The following is a 16,387-nucleotide window of genomic DNA, read 5'->3' on the forward strand; positions in this document are numbered from 1 at the left end:
ATATTAGATAAGGACCACATTTTGTAAGTAGGAACTATAATTTCAGGCTCATTTCAGGAATAGCGTAAATGCCATTCATCTAAGGGGATAGGAGTTTTTATACATGAGCCGAAACTTTTACAACCTTCATGCATTTTCCTCATTTTTCTTTTGTAAATGTGTTTCTGAGCTCTGCTTTTGAATGCTTTATTGTTAACAACTAAGCGAGTTCAATCATGAGATAATTTCGGCCAGTTTTCGAGGCCGAATACCACTGTGTGCGTTTGCGTCCTCCTCTCTCTTCCTGAGTATCATCCACGAAAATTTTCTTCCGCGTAATTTATTGTTTGAATAAACTCCAGACAAATTCCTGTGCGAGGGTCACATTAAATGAGGGCTCGCGCACATTATCTGCACCCCTTTTTTCACGGAGGGTCTCGAGACACTCGAGGCTGCCCTTGGGCGGGAGATAACGCGCGACGAAGAGGTTGTGGGGAAGTGAATTCGTTCATAACGGAGTAGATTATTTTCGCGAGGGGTGACTGGCTCCCTGTCTCCAGTGCTCCTTCATTCCGGTGGTTATGCAATTCGAGCCGCCGGCCGGGAATCCGGTATACTGAAATAATGCACCATTAGACAGGGAGGAAACTTTTTTTAGTTTTCCACGACACGTTTACATTGTCGAAAATGTCTAGAGTGAAGTCATGTGGCCGTATTTGTAGTCGTTCCTTAAACAGCCCAGCGGGTTGATTCTTGAACTTGATAGACAAAGCGATCGACAAAGACGACATAAGGAGTATGGAGTGATCCTTTACTCGTTGAAATGTGTGGGCCTCATAGATAAGGGAAGAAAATGATGGACTAACTAAAAAGTCTCTCGTGGGTTGCTGTTATAGTTATAGTCTATTGCCTACTTCCTTTGTCCATTGCAACCACCCGCTTCCATACCAATAGGATTCCTGTATATCCTTTTTGTCATCTTTATATATCGCTTTGTCTATCAATTTAAATAATCGACCCGCAGATCCGCTTGAGAGAGAATTAAGGTGGACTTGAACATCGCATTATAAAATAGGCAATTTTTGCTAACCTTGAGTAAAATTCGGTTAAGTAACTCTGGAAATGAATCCTAAGAATGAATTGATTAAAAACCTGACATGATAAAAAATACATAATACAGAAGAGAATTCTTTGAGACACTTGTAAATTTTAGGGTAGGTTTGCACCTATCTAAAATTTGGTCAAAATCTAAAAGTTATTCTTTTGCATTTTGATTTTTGCAGCAGGAAATCATTGTAATCTATTGTAAGGATCCATCTCCAGAATGGACCACTGGACAAGGTACGAATTTCAGCATTCTGATACATGTTTCTTAACCAAAATTTCACGTAGAATACAATGCGCACAGCGAAAATTAAGGAAATAAACTCTTTAAGAAGATATTTAATGATTCTTAGTGCGTGAATTCAAACCACCCGCTCATGAAAACTCAATGCTCTACGTGAATCACATCGCAAGCTAAACGTTATCATGACAGTCTCTGCGATGTAGAAAATCTGGCGACCTCAATCTTGACGTTTTGGCTCAGCTACAGCAAATTGCTTATATGTAGTTTGAACGATGCATGGTGGGAAATGAACATTGCTCGATTGAGAAGCTTGCTGAAACCGTTGTAGTGCGCGATTTGACTCACGTAGAGCTTTGAGTTTCTTGTGAGCGGGCAGTTCAAATTCCTCGTGAACAATGTGAAATAAAAACGTAAATATCTTCGTTAGGAGTTGGTTTCAGTAATTTTTGTTGCGCGAATCGTGTTCTACATAAAATTTTGGTTAGGAAACATGTATCTTAAATTCGTACCTTGTCAAATGGTCCATTGTAGTGATGCATTTTAATCGAGGTTCCCGAACAGTTGTTGGTATATACATACCAAAGAATCAACATTAAACAAGTGAGAAAACGAGATACTGTTGAATGGAGCTTTATAACTCTTGGATCACCCTCAAAATCGGGTGCTAGACGGTGACAAGTGTGCCTGTGACGTGGGGTGTGTCACACGAGTTGTGATGGTAACACATGGCCCTGATTGCCACTCGACACCGCGCCGATAGGAACACCCTCGTTGACAAAACCTTATAGATGGCATCATACTGTTCAGTATTCATTGCTTCAATACCGACACTCGTTGTGCACAATCGTCATGAACTGAGATTCAGGCGCGTTTTTCAACACCTCGATCTATAGAAGCGATGGTGCATGGTGAAGCTTAATCGCATCACTAATTAAGAGGTGCATACTGCCGTGCTAAGGAAAAACGCCGTATGAACCTTCAGGCGTTGCCAAATTTTCTTTGATAAGGCACAAATTTCCTGGTAAACTTATGATTATTTTCCTTCCAATTTTCCAGACAATTTTACACGCAATTCCACCGAAAAGTCCTGAAAATTTCAAGGGCAAATATTCATAACTTTCCTAAAAAATTAACATTTTATCGAGGAAGATTTGGCAACTCTCGAATGTTCATACGGCGTTCTTCCTTAGCACGGCAGCATACTTCACATGTATTCCACGAGGTAACAAGTAAACAAATAGACTTGTCAGTGGGTGTTTGCGCTGGGCGCTGAGGCCAAGCCCTCCTCAAACTGGCAAAACTCATAAACAATAAACAATAAAAAAATAGATCCTGAGAATTGTTAACATCATGATCATCATATTGTCTGTTATTTTTCGGGCCAGCCTGAGATTTTCACGTCAAAATCCCGATGGATTTATGCTATTCCAAAATTTTACCGAGGTTTAGATTTTTCCTGAAAATTAGGGATCCAAGAGTAATCAGATTTGGGTATAAATGACTTTAAAATGTTAAAGATCATTTGAAAATTGTATTGATGCAAAGATCCAATCGTTATTAATTCTTATTGCTCACGTGTAAATTCAAAACGGAAAAACGTTTACTTATGAAGGGCCTAGAGTGCGGTTGCATGTCGGATGACATTTGAGTGATTCTATAAATGCAAGATTTGAGATGAAACTCTTTACAGCCCTTGAGGTCTGAAAAAGGTCACACTGGTACTGTGAGACTAGATACTTAAATCTGATATTTTACTAATTTTAATGGTAATGTGAGGCTAAATCTCAAAGTAACGGAAATCTATTTTTTTCTCTAAAAAATTCGTAACAACATGTTCCTTTATCAAAATAAAATTGCACAGTTTACTCCTTTACCTTACCAAACTCCTTAAAAGAATATAAGTAAATCAAATCCGAAACTATGTCATCATATTTATCATATTTGAGTGCTAAAGTCGAATGATTTTATCTGATAGAAAAATTTGAACTCACCTTTAAATAAAGAAAAATACAGTAAACAAGAACCTCTTCCTGTAGCACGATATATCAGATTTCAATGACAATATTAATTCACTACATTTATCTGAGTATTCTCTTGGTTGTAAGTTTCAATTATCCACTTCGTACACAATTAGCAAGGGGGAAAATGTAAACACAACACGGCTAGTTTTGAAACTTTTGGATTGAAATCTACACTCCGACAAAACAAAACACCGCCATAACCGGGGAAATCTTGATGCAGCAATGCGCATAAGTGATTTTCATCAGATCCTTTTAATTGTGAAACAATTGACTACGAGGAAGCATTTCACTCACGCCGATCGCTAAAAAAACTTTCAAACTGTACGAGTATAAATGTCGTTAGGATGCACTTTATCCGTTATTTCAGTTTTGGTAATTCCATCCAGATCATCCAGTCGAAGCGCGGTTTCGCCAAAACAATTGAAAACTAAAAAACAATTACAAAATCTAGCATATAACAAAGAAGTTTCCTGTTTGGAAAGCGTATACACTCATCAGTCATCGGGTATTTTTAAACACGAAAACGTTGAATCATCCGTCGAACGACATCCGAAAGTTCACCATCTGATGATTCTTACGTTTTTAATGGAAAGCTACACAGACATCACGGTAGTGCAAATTTTTTCACAGATATTCACCTCCGAGGTGTTTAAAACATGAAAAAAAAAAAATAAAGATGCACAATTTCTATTAATGGTGTTTAATAAATTTAACTTGCTTTTTTTTAAAAAAAAACTTTCGCAGAAAAAAATTAATTATGTTCGTACCCTAACGAGGTTAGTTTAAAGAACCATAGCGACCGGAGTGTATTTACTACGGTGCGAAAGCGTCAAATAAAAAATCACCATTTACGTAACGCGGGACGACGTAAGTCGACGCGTCGTAAATACTCGTAAATCGGCGTTCGCTCACGGAGCGAAAGTGTCAAAAAACGAGGGACTCGACCCTCGACGCAAGACGACGTAACGCAAAAACTATCATGGTTCAAGAAAACTCTCGACGCGGGAATGGACAGGAACGCGCGGGAGGAACGGACGGCGCACGTGGTTCGGGGACGACCCGCGGGGAACGACTGCCGGGAGAACGGTGCGCGGGCGGGAAGCGAGCGTGCGTTTCCCCCGGTCGGGAAACGTCGGGAAAGCGGCTTCGTGCCCCCCCCCCCCCGCGCCCGCCGGGCGCCGCCGGAAAGAGCCGAGCGCCGCAGACGCCGAGCCCGACGGGGAGCGAGGAACGAGACGAGCGGAAGTTTCCGGAGATCCGACGTCGGCGTCGAGCGGGAGGGTCGTGGCTCCGAGGTCTGGTTCTCTGGGGTTTGTTCCGAGGATAAGAGATAAGCTGGAATTTTTGGTATTTTCCGATTTTATACCGAGGATGAGAAATTAGGCAGAATTTTTTGGTATTTTCCGGATGTATTCCGAGGGTGAGAGATTAGCCGGAATTATTTGGTATTTTCCGAGGATGAGAGATTAGCCTGAATTTTTGGTATTTTCCGAGGATGAGAGATAAACCGGAATTTTTGGTATTTTCCGAGGATGAGAGATTAGTCGAATTTTTTTGGTATTTTCCGAGGATGAGAGATTAGCCGGAATTTTTTGATATTTTCCGAGGATGAGAGATTAGCCGGAATTTATTGGTATTTTCCGAGCATGAGAGATTAGTCGAAATTTTTTAGCATTTCCCGATTTTATTCCGAGGATGAGAAATTAGCCGGAATTTTTCAGTATTTTCCGAGGATGAGAGATTAGCCGGAATTTTTCAGTATTTTCCGAGGATGAGAGATTAGCTGGAATTTTTTGGTTTTTTCGGATGATGAAAGATTAGCCGGAATTTTTTGGTATTTTCCGGATTTTTTTCGGGATTTAAGCTCCGTTAAGGCGAATTTTTACAACTGGATTCGGGGGCCGTTCAAATGTTACGTAGAGCACTTTAAGGAGGGGGGTTGAGCTACCGTTACGGTGCGCTACAAAGAGGTAGAGGGGAGGGGTCAAGCGTAGCGTTACGTAACAAATCCGAACCGGGGAAAGTATTTTAAAATTGTACAAACGCACTTGTACAGTAAAATTATGGATTAAACAAATCTAATCATGTATTTTCACAACTTTGTTAATCTCTTTGCGTCATATTTCAGCGGCATATATCCTAGAAAAATCCCGACTCTTTTCATTCGCGGATCCAGCAAATTGGCAACATTGTTTTTCCCCATTTAAACCTATGGAAATGTATCGATTCTTGGAGGGGCCAGGTGCTCCGACAAGAATCGATTATTCAACATGGGTTTAAATGGAGGAAATCCGATGTTGCCAAATTGCTGGGTCCGCCTCTGACTTTTTTCAAGTTGTTTTCTCAGCGTTTTTTTTTTTAAGTGGGGGGAAAATTTGAAAATTTCACTGAATTTTATCGGCAGCACAATGAAAATTCAGTGAAATTTCAGCTTCGTTGAAAAATTTTTCGATTAAAAAATAAAATGGCGGCGGAAATTTTGAAACATCGCATGACGCTTGTTATACTTTGGCCGGAAGGTTACGATTGTCATTCTTTAAAAAATACGGAAGTTCAATGCTGTCCGTGAACGAAGCTGTTGAATCCCAAGCCTAACTGCAGCTTTGCTCGACTCTACATATGTATTGCATGCTTAGATAGCTGCTAGGTTCCTTAGATATTTTATCTCTGCAAGGGGCCAGTCTTAAATTACATCGCACACCATGGGAGAGAGGGTGACTTGACCACCGCTGAGAAGAACGAGGCGGTAAGGGTGTTGAGTCTAGTATTGCGGAACGGATTTTATATTTTTCGAGTTTCCTCCTGGAGGTGCATCGTGAGCTCATAAATCTTCTCCAGTTTGATACTTCTCAGTTTCTTCCCAATTTTCTTGACCAAAAAATAAATCTAATTCCCGTCATATCAATGATTTCTTCCTGACCAATGGAAATGCACGTATTTTGTACAAACCTAGAACCAACATTCTGCCGTGCAAAGTATTTTCCAAGCCAAGGGAATTGAGGAGGGAGGCTTTTTTTGTGCCAGGGAAATTCTACTGAAACCTATAGATGTTGCTTAATTCAGTTAAACGAAACTCGCATTTTTAGAAAAACTAGTAGCAATTTTTCTGAGAATTTTTTTGTAGTTCGATTTAAAGTGTCTAAAAATTTCAAGGAAAACTGTTAATGACTTCCGTCCAAAATAAATATTTTTTTGAGAGGAAATTTGGCAACATTTAAATGTTCATACGGCGTTTTTTCTTCAGCATCGCAGCATTGAGTTTCAAGTTTCATACAGTTTTACCGAATTTCCGCGGTCGGGACTGAAAATCTCGATTCCAACTGCCAAATTTTTCGCAGAGTGCTTAGTGCCGGAAATTTCTTTCTCGTGCAGAACAAGAACATAACGAGTTGAAAAGAGATGTGATTCATCATTATGGCCTTCAATTTGAAAGCTCCCATGGAGGAGAATTTTAGAAGGCATCAAAGTGTTTAAGTTTGTTCATGTTCCTCACTAAACAACCAGTGAAGGGTAGTTAAATTACAAAATACATGCCCCGACAAAACCTCCTTAAAGATCAAACCGAAACTTCTGATATCGCCGCACGCTGTCGAGACCAGACACAACCTGTGTTCGTCAACACCGCCCTCAACATGATACCTCAAGTCAATTCACCGCGATATTCCTACCCCGTTCTCTTTGATCAAATCCTTGTCGAGAAGCAAAGCGTTCCAATTGAATACTTTAAACCCTACCTTAATATTTCTCTCTCCGAAGTAGAAAGTCTTAAGGTTAATCTACGGCGGAAGGGGACAAATATCGAAAAATCGAGCAAATTTGGCTGGGATAATACGTCGTCCGTTATTGAAGTTGTTGGACAAAGCGTTAGACAAAGAATACATAGATAGTATAAAGGGATCCTATTAGTTGCTACGGGAAATTTGTTTAGACTAAGGAGGAAAAAGATGCCTATGCTCTTTTGAGTTGCTTTGAGTTGCTTTTGCTTCAAGGCTTGATGGATCCATTTTTTTGCCAAAAACTCGAAGCGGAAATAGTATTTTGAGGAATGTGTTCGAATTCTCGATATTGGTTTACTTCCGGCATAAACTCGCGTTTAAAATTTTAAATCTGCTCGTAATATCACTCACTCTCTCCCTCTCTCTCCCCTCCCCCTCTCGGAACGACGACGACGAATCTGGGATCAGGAAGAAACAGCGATTTAATGAAAAGATAAGGCCCCAGATTTATACCTCGCGCTTCCTCTCGTCGGATCTTTTTAACTCTTGCCAAAAATCTCACCCCCGCATTCAAACGCGGAACGAACCTGTTCGGTGGCTCGGGGTGCTCCCGTGAAAAACGTCGGAGGGTGGGGATGACGCGCTGAATTCCAACGTCACGGAATGGAGTGGGCACGAAAATCCGGGATTCTGGATCCGCCCCTACGGAATTGGGGAAGGAGACGGTGCACGGGACGCCAGCACCAGTTTGGAGATAAATTAAGAGACCTCGTAGGGGGACTCAATAAGAATGAGACCTGGAACGCGGGTCGTGCTAAGGAGAAACGCCGTATCAAGATTCTGATGCTGCCAAATTTACCCGAATAAAAAATCTAAAATCCTTGCCTTGATTAGAATCTACGACCGTCTATGCTGCTATCTTGCGGAAGAACGCCGTATAAACCTTAGGACGTTGCCATATTTCCTGAAATGAAAACCGAAGTCACTGGACAAATTATGAATACTTTTCTTCAACTTTTTCGAATAATTTTGTTCGGAATTGAATCTGAAATACCTGAAAATTTCAAAATGTAATAGGCATAACTTTCCTAAAAAATGCATGTTTTATTCGGGAAAATGTGACAACTCTCAACGTTTATACGGCGATCTCCCTTGGCACAGCAGTATGAGAAGAGGGATCTTATAAGCCATCAAGTACTCAAAATTGAGTAACTGATCCCGGAACGTGAAGGACAGCCGGCCAGGTTGGCCATGTGGTTAGCCCGCCTGATTCTGATTCGATATGTTTAGATTTGAAATTTCGACGGTGGCAACAAATTTTGACGGAATTAACGAGTGGGTCTGCTGAAACAGACTCCACTCGGTCTTAATCCCCTGTATCCGAGTGCACTGGGCAGGCTCCTGCTATCTAATACATAACTGCATATCTAAGCCAAATAGACAGCAAAAAAAAGAAGAAAAAAAACCCCGGCGGAAAACCCTAATACGTAGGAATTGGAGAAAGTCAGGAGCGCAGAGAAAAACAGGAGCTGAGAACGCATCTTAGGCTGCGTCCGCCATCTTGGCTTTTTGAGTATAGAAAATATACCTAAAATTTTGAGTTCCCCGTCTAAAATAACCCGTTGATACCAAGCTTCACAAAAATCGACCGGACAAGAGCCGAGATAGCATTCATCTGTCAAACCTGCTAAATGACAAAAATCCACGAAGAACTCAATGAAATTTCTTGAAAAATAACATGTAAAAAGTAATTTAGGGACGTTGGAACAAATTTTGTCTTCATTGTGAATGAATATGCCCGAGTTTTATCACTCTGATCGGTCACAAAGCTTGGGAACCGGTCGCAATAGAGTTGGGTTGGGTTAAGTTAGGTCACGCAACTAAACTAACTTCACGGATACGCTGGAAGTATCACTCGATTTGAAGGCGCCCCAGTCGTGAATTAGTACACACTATTTCTACAACTTCAACCGATGGAACTTTTTAGGATCTTTATTTCTATCGGCACATTTTAAGCAGCCATGCTGCGAAAAATCCGCTCATAGAAAATCCAGTGTTGCCAAATTTATTCTGATAAAATACAGATTTTCCGAAGTTGACTCTGTAGGAGCCGAGTCAGCTTTTTTTGTGACTTGAATTTAACTCCACAACGTAGCTCTACGCTTGTCTCTCACTTTGAGCAGATTTCACTCCTCATTCCTATCATTTAAGTTTCTACGTGGGAAAATAGGCTCCTGAGTCGATTGTACTCCAACAATTTCAACAGTAGAGGACTTTAACGGCCTTCATGACCGATAGGGTCATTGTTCATTGTCCGAAGAAAGGGAGCAGCGTTAGTGAAGTGTTCGGATGATACAAAATACGCGTCCTAGACTTTGAGAAAACTGTACACTTTCCAGCAACGTGAATTTTAGGGATGTTATTTATACTTCCCTCAAATTTATATTGAACTGCATTACCAGGAATATCTCTGGTTATCAATGTCAGAGAACCCTTCAAAAAATGTTGAGAAAATTTTCCGCCATCTTTAAGAGACTGCTGCGCTGTTCAATCTCTGTAACCCTCAGTACTCTAGAATTTTAGTAGTGGGTTGAAATAAAAAAGCTCTCCCCATTGGCTGAGCGCTTAAAATAAACCATGAATGGTTTTTTTCTTTTTCTTGTGAACATTTAAATAATGATGAACATATTAAGAATGCCCAAAAATGACAGAGCAAGACGAAGTTGTAGCAGTTATATGAATGCAGTTTCATGAGGAATTTACGGCAAATCTATCATATTCACGGAAAAAGCTGCGAAATTATGTTGAAATTTTACACCCTATTTTTCCATCAATATGAACTGAATGGATATAATCGAAATTAACCTAACTGCATTTAACTTTGCATAATTTTTTCTCGTGTTCAATTTTTTTAAACGAAAAGAAAATTAAGTCTCTTAAAAATCGGATTTAAAATCTCTGTCAAATTATCATAGATTAAGATTCAAAATTTCAAGTTTTAGTGTTCCTCGGATTTCTATTTAAAAAATGAGGCTTAAAAAAATTAGGCAACGTAAGATGTAGTTAGGCTGATATCGTTTCAGTCCGTCCAACTTAACCTCTTTTATTTTATCCCTTGCGACACTCGAGAGAATTTTTCATGGAAATTCCTAAGAAGATTTTTCGACGCAACAAAGCAAAAAACGCTTTCCAACAAAGATTGCCTAGTCTATGAATTAACGTGCATTGTCCCGCAGACGTAGACGACCACATTTAAACATTAAAGTTTTAAAAAAAACTGTCAGATTTCATTTAAAATTAGGTCTAAAGTGTCTGAAAATTCCATTGAAAAATATGTATAACTTTCCTGGAAAATACATATTTTTCAGAAAAAATTCGACAACGTCGGAAGGCCCATACGACGTTTCTCCTCAGCATGACAGAGAACGACGAGGGGATGCGACCGAACGCTGGGGGAGGCTGCATTTCCAAAACGCCTCCCCTCAGTGAATTAAGAAATCAATTAAAATGCGCAACAAATGTGAAGGGGTTGTTAACCGCTCGGATGCGTATTATTTTGGGGCTGAAATTATAATGAAGAAATAAATCTTCTCGGGGTCCTCTTCTGAAGAGTGTGAGACGGTGGAGAAAAAAATCTTACTTTATTATTGTTGTTGAGTTTTTTTTCTTGGTTTATTTTCGTTAGCACGCTTTTTGGAAAACGAAATCTTGATAAAAGAAGTTAAAAAAAACTGATCGGCCTCAGGAGTTAAGGCCTTTCTCGCTTCTCTAAGCATATTAAGGCCTTTCTCGCATGTCTCAACAAATGGAAAAGGGGCGACGCAAAGGCATCTGGCCAACGATACCGTCGAAAGTACACCGTACGAAAATTTGGTTTTAGCCGATTGCTTGCTGATAATAGAATTTCTTTTACGATTCAATCTTAAGTATCTGAAAATTTCAAAGGAGAATATGTGTGACTTTTCTCTCAAAAAAATATTTGTGATAAGAAATTTGGCAGAATCCGAAGTAACATATGGTGGTTTTTTTCTTCTTTTCTTTTTGTGAGTGCTGTGACTTTTTCTAGAGATCTACTTGGCCAATTTTCATTGGCGGCCAATAACCTTTAGATAAGTCCATTTCCTTTAATTTTCAAAATATGTCTCAAGAAGGAAAAAGACATTCAAAGAAAGATGGAGAAATGCCAGCTTCCAGAAGAGCTCTATCATGACACATTCTTGTGGCGGCTAGGCGTCGCAGAGCGCCCTAATGCGTCCTCTACGGGTTAGGCCGCGTAGTTAGCAGTACCTAGCGACTTTTGAAAGTGGGCAGCTATGTTTTTCCTGCATTTAAATCCATAGAAAATGTCGATTTTAAGTGAGACAAGCTGCCTCACCACGTCACTAAGAACCGATTGTTTTACATAAATTTTAATTTTTATTGGCGGAAAAACAGTGTTGACAAATTTCTAGAATCGCCACTGCGTAGTGGCCACGGCTATATCCGCTAGTGTGCATACCTTACTTTGTAATATGAAATCATAGAGTAACGCGTAAAGCATAACGCCGGGGGCGCGAAGCACTACTGCGGGCCGATTATTGAAACTGATAGACAAAGCGATATACAAAGAAGACATGGGGAGTATAGATCGATCCTATTGGTTGACATGGTTGGTTCTTATAGACTAAGGAAGAACCTGATGGACTAACTGTCGGGTCTTTGGTGGGTTGCCGTTAGTTAGTCCATTACCTACCTCCTATGTCCATTGCCAACACCCACCTTCACCAATAGGATCCCTCCAAATCCCTTTTGTCGTTTTAGTCAATAGCTTTGTCTATCAGTTTCAATAATCGGCCTGCAGAGGGTTGGACCGCGAAGCGGTCAGGGTGCTACCGCTCCCCCTTGATATGTATTTGAAGATAATACCGTGTTGAAGAGGATGCGTAGGCACGTGACACAAATAGCCAGTCGGAGGACGGTGCGTGACATGCTAACACACTTCCGGCTCTGGGAGCCGAGAAGTCGGGAGTCCATCATACTTGGAGCCGATGAGCGGGAGGGGAAGGGTGGGGGGGGGGCTGCGAGTGGCGCACAGTGGTGGATCGAGTCAATTAGAGAGGTCGCACATGAAATTTTCGACTAAGACTGCAAATTTTGAGGTTCATTTCGTCGCATTTTAAATTCCTATGGGAGTTTCTAAGGGAAAATTTCACGAAGAAACCACTTTTAGAACATCAAAGTTTCATATAAATGGAGTTATATAGGCGTTTAAAGTTTCAAAAGTTTGTCCGACGTCTCCTATTGACTCGATCCACTGTGCGGCGCCAGCGGCGCGGGAACGACTCAGGAATGGAAATCCCAATCCCACCCGAATCCCTGTATCCAGGTCTCGGTGTCAGTGGCATGGCGTGAATGATCGATTATCGATATCTCGCCATTTGAAGCTATGGTAAAGAATCGATTACTAAAATGTTCGCTGCGAACATCCTGATAATCGATCTTTTTTCATAGGTTTGAGTGGCGTATCAATCGATATATCGCAAAGCACGCCACACCACTGCTCGGTGTGTTTTTTCGTCGCGGCCGATCGAGCATCGATCATTAATCAAAGTTGCCCGCGTGTGTGAGCTTCAGCGCGGCCACCGAAAATCCTGTCTCGAGTGTCAGAAAAGGTGTGATGAGCCCCCTGACCCCCCCCCCCTCCCCCTCGGCGGGAGCCGACGCGGCCCCTCCTTCGGAACAAATTACTTTTTATCCCCGGCTTAGTTTCCCCCGAGGGGTTGCCGGGTCGGGCCGGAAAAGTTCGGATTCGACACGAAATGGACTACATTTTGCAATTTGGGACTATAAATTCTGGATCTTCTGGAAAAACACTTATGTGCACAGGGAAACTAATAGCACATCCGTCGTTTTTAAACCGGGCTAGAATTTATAGCTCCAAATTGCAAAATGTAGTCCAAATGATTTGGACCATGTTTTGCGATCACTTTGCAAAAAGGAACCAAGAGCATGAAAATGTTGCTAGGATTGTTCAACTTACATTCCTTGCAATAAAATTACTGAGACCTTGCAAACATTTTTTTACGAAGGTAATTCTCGCAATAAATTTATAGTTTCTTGGGAGTGAAGATAAAACTTGTTTGGATGATCACTTTATAATTGCAAGGTAAAAAAAGTTGCCCAATCTTAGCAATGTTGGAATGATTGTGGCTCCTTCTTGCAAAATGCAATCCGAATGTAGTCCACTTACACAGACAAAGATCTATGAGTGCAATCGGGAGTGCGTTTGGACTAAATTTGCCATTAAGAACTAGAATTTTTGGCGTACTACAGAAATAACGTTCCAAAGTACCCAATAAAACAATCGGCCACTTAACCCCTCATCATAATGGAAATTAAATTATTTCTCAAAAAACCTAATCCTCAATTACTCCCATTTTTAGGTAGGTACTTTTAATCTTTGAGCCTTTCTCCTTCTTCAGAATTTTTTTTACTAAGGATACTCTTTAGACATTTCCAAGGAAGGCAATACCCAAGGTTTGCTAGGAAGGTGAAATTAATATACATCTCCTTCTTTTCTAGATAACTACTCACAGGAAGTTAAAATCTCTTGTAGAGAACTTAAATCCATACTTGGATGACAGATAGATTTGGTGACTACACTTTCCAATACACCTGACAACACTGTAAGCCCTATCAGTTTGAGCTGAGATTTGAATTAGCAAAACGATGAACGCATTTTACCCCTTCTCGCGATCCAGGCTAAAGTAATAAATGACTGGATGACCGATCAAATGAGAAAATATGATGTGGGTTGCATGAGGAGAATTTAAAAATCTTGGGTTTTTGTTCTTTTAACTTAAAGAATGATTATCTTTCATGTCTCAGTGACACTTGACTTAAAATATAGAGGCAATATATGAAAAATCAACTTGGCCTCTTGAGTCCTCACAGTGAATGAAACTTTATGTACCTACTTGGTGGAGTTTACTTTCTTGCTCCTTTCGGGGAGAGAGTAAAAACTAGCAAGGGCAATAACAGGTAAACCAAAATTAAGTAAACTTCTTTCCGTCTGTTTAGTGTCAATTCATTCAAAGGTAACTTTGCACACTGATACCTATTCTGAAATGTATTCATTCAACCTGCTTCAAATCTGACTTGGGAAAACACTGTTATGACTTCTTCATGAGTCATAATTTTCACTGGTGGAAATACATTTTGTAGCAAACACAGGTTTATTTTTGATATTCGACAACGATAATATTTGGACGGTGTAAGTCAGTAATCACATAACTCGGTTTGTGACGTTGTAGACTTCCTGAGATACCTCATTTTTTAAACAAAACACTACTCAACGGCAATTCTTTAAAACTGCCATAATTTTTATTCTCTGTGCGAAGAAAATTCTGCAAAAGCTTCAAGGAATGATGTCAATTTGCTCTCCTTTATGAAAATAACATAGAGGCAGAGATTTTCAGACACTGCAAACGTGGTATATGATAGCGAACTTACGCTGTCGATTTGTAATATTTACATTTCAGTTGAATGAGGCCATCTCACTTCATTTACCACACTCATTCAGTCTGGTTAGGATTACCATCAAAATAACCTTCAGGAATTTTCAATGTACAAGATATAAGCACTTCAAGTATGAAGTATTCCTCTGAAAAAACTTTATACAGAAAAGAGATGAGAGGGGTTTAAGAAATAAACATCCTCGCTTCAAGTTACATCATTCGCTATTCTTGCATTCATCTGATGAAAGCAAGGAGTAAAAGAAGATAACCACCAGCAGAAGTTTCTTGTTTAGATAAGTGTAGTTAGATTAAAGTTTATCATTGGTGTAGAGGCAGGGTTCTCTGAAAGTGAATCTCAGCAAAAGGAGTGTAATGAAAAGTGAATGAATACATACAATTAAGAAACTCACCGAAAGTGAACGAAAATGACCAGTATGTTCACAGCCCACTCCGAACACTGCATGATTAGGATGCTTATCGAACAAACGGCAGGAATTAAAACCATAATGTTAAAATGAAAAAGTTTCCTCTTAAGTTAGGACTAGGGGAGGATTGCATCGGCAGAAACATGTGTACGCCGATTTCCGTCAAACTTCCTCGCACAAAGATAGCGACCGGATTCGTGACAGCGATAAACTTCAAAACTCGTCGAATATATAGTCGAAAATCAAATAACAATTTGCTTAACTCCTGATTAATACAAGAAACATTCACCTTTTTCATAACTATCACTACGACCGATAACACGCGATTCACGCTCGTCAAAACAACAACAAGTGTGTTGTTTACATTTGAGCCGCAGGTGTGCACATTCTCCAAACCGAAATAGTGCAGTGCGCGGTGAATACCAACTTTGACAAAAATTCACCACAACATCATCACAATGTCCCGATGTCTTTTGCTTAAAACTTGATACATGCGATTTATTTGTTCGGATTTTTGAGTGATATAGGCATAGACTGCCTTTCTTTGAGAAATTAGATACTACTCAAAACTTATAAAGCAAATAGGCTCGAAAAAATAACTAAAAATAATCACCTGAGTAGATCAGGACCATTCTTGTAGAGCAATCTAACTGTTTTATTGACACATATGAATCAAAAGTATTATGTTTATGGACTTCGCCAATAAAATTAACTAACTATGTAACTAAATAGGTATGCTTTACTCGTTTTTTTTTTTTTTTTTTTTTTTTTTTTTTTTTTTTTTTTTTTTTTTTTTAATAAAAAAATGGATATTTCACAACTAAAAATAGTATTTAAATGTAGTAAATTTGACAGATATTGGTTCTCTCAATAATTAAGGAGGACCTATAGTAAACTTCTGTGAAGGATAAATGACCCCCCTGCCCCTCCCCCCCTTTACCACTGAAGATAAGAAATTGTGGAGAATTTTGCCCGCTTGTGGCAAAAATGAAACCAAAATTAAATCCTAAAAATTAGGGAATAGAAGGAAAAGCCAAGAACCCCGAAAAGTCATGGAAAGCGCGCTGCGAAAGGGAATAAAATAACCTGGCCACATAATTATGCAGGTAATAAAATGAATAATTAAGTGAAATTTATGGGTTTCGAGACCTGTGCGCTTGTTGAGTGGCGTGTTCGAGGACGGCAGCTGAAGATGTAGAAACTCGGGAGTCTCGGAGCAAGGATATTTTTATGCTTCCGCTCCCCCCCCCCCCCCCCATCATGGGCAACCTGGCCCCCCACTGAGCCCCGTGCCCCTGCAAATCCCCCCCACCCTCCCGCTCGGCGCTATCACTTCACACAAACACCCTGTGTTTATTCTGCATAAGTATTACTCACACCTAACCCACACAGATGAGATTAC

At 40.0% G+C, this 16,387-nt stretch overlaps 1 protein-coding gene across 3 annotated transcripts in view; it reads right to left on the reverse strand.

Moving 5' to 3' along the window:
- LOC109030272 (kin of IRRE-like protein 3) overlaps window positions 1-15,300 on the reverse strand; it is a 616,549-nt gene extending 601,249 nt beyond the window's left edge. For 2 of the 3 annotated variants that reach the window (XM_072303754.1, XM_019041151.2), the window contains exon 1: window positions 3,319-4,419. The gene's annotated coding sequence lies outside the window, so the exon portion shown is untranslated. Of the gene's footprint in view, window positions 1-3,318; window positions 4,420-14,970 lie in introns of those variants that run through there. The other variant, XM_072303753.1, reaches the window with a different exon arrangement.
- Window positions 15,301-16,387: the final 1,087 nt, after the last annotated feature.

Source organism: Bemisia tabaci, chromosome 8, assembly GCF_918797505.1.
Source record: "Bemisia tabaci chromosome 8, PGI_BMITA_v3".
Lineage (NCBI taxonomy): Eukaryota > Metazoa > Arthropoda > Insecta > Hemiptera > Aleyrodidae > Bemisia > Bemisia tabaci.